This window comes from Corvus brachyrhynchos, unplaced genomic scaffold (assembly GCF_000691975.1).
Source record: "Corvus brachyrhynchos isolate BGI_N302 unplaced genomic scaffold, ASM69197v1 scaffold646, whole genome shotgun sequence".
Taxonomy (NCBI): domain Eukaryota; kingdom Metazoa; phylum Chordata; class Aves; order Passeriformes; family Corvidae; genus Corvus; species Corvus brachyrhynchos.
The window spans coordinates 308,280-309,592 of record NW_008238401.1 but is presented as its reverse complement, the minus strand read 5'-3'; positions in this window follow the sequence as shown (position 1 = coordinate 309,592).

Sequence of the window (1,313 nt, the reverse complement as noted above, 5' to 3'; positions counted from 1 at the left end):
ATGGGGCTGTTGAAGGGTGAGTGGGTCTTGCTGACCACCCCTTGACTCTCCAGCTCGCGGATCATCTTGTGGATGGGGATCACAGCATCTCGATTTGTCCGATACTGCCAGCGGTGCACTGTCGAGGGGGCAATTGGCACTCGTTGCTCTTCCCCTTTCAGGAGCCCAACTGCAGCAGGATTCTCAGATAGTCCAGGCAGGGTGTTCAATTGCCTAATGCCCTCTGCCTCCACAGCAGCAATCCCAAATGCCCACCTGAGTCCTTTTGGGTCTTTGTAGTAGCCATTCCGGAGGAAGTCTATGCCCAGAATACACGGGGCCTCTGGGCCGGTCACAATAGGATGCTTTTGCCACTCCTTCCCAGTCAGGCTCACCTCAGCTTCCAAAAGGGTCAACTGCTGTGATCCCCCGGTCACCCCAGCGATGGATACAGGTTCTGCCCCCACATGTCCCGATGGCATTAAAGTACACTGTGCCCCAGTATCAACCAATGCATCATATTTTTGTGGCTCTGATGTGCCAGGCCATCGGATCCACACCGTCCAGAAAACTCGGTTCTCCCGTGCCTCTTCCTGGCTAGAGGCAGGGCCCCTCTAGCCCTGGTTATCATTCTTTCCCTGGGCATACATGCTCAAGGTATGTACTTCAAGGGGATCCGACATATCATCCTCCCATCTGTAACACCTGGCAGCTCGGTCACGGGAGGCTGAGGCTACTTTCACCTTAGCGGAACCCCCTCGGTTAGTGCCTCCCTCCTTGAGTTCACGCACCCGTGCTGCCAGGACAGAGGTGGGTTTCCCATCCCACCTTCTCATGTCTTCCCCATGCTCACACAGGAAAAACCACAGCTCAGCTCGTGGGGTGTACCCTCTCTCTCTAGCAGGAGGACGACGGGCTCTGACTTGGGGGCCTGTGACTCGCACTGGTGCCACACTGACCCTCCTCATCTCCTCCCTCATCTCCTCCCTCATCTCCTCCCTCGGTGTGTTTCCCATCCCACCTTCTCAGGTCTTCCCCAGGCTCACACAGGAAAAACCTCAGCTCAGCTCGTGGGGTGTACCCTCTCTAGCTGGGGGACAGCGGGCTCTGACTTGGGGGCCTGTGACTTGCAGCGGTGCCACACTGATCTTCCTCATCTCCTCCCTCATTTCCTTCATCTCTTCTTTGAGGTCCTGGACCACAGCAGAGACATGAGCTTTCAGCGGATCATTGACCATACTGTCATAATGCCTGAGCTTGTTGGCAACAGAGCCCACTGTTTCTCGGTCATTGTCAGCATCAATCGTTGCAATGAAGGTGGTGTATTGCGATGG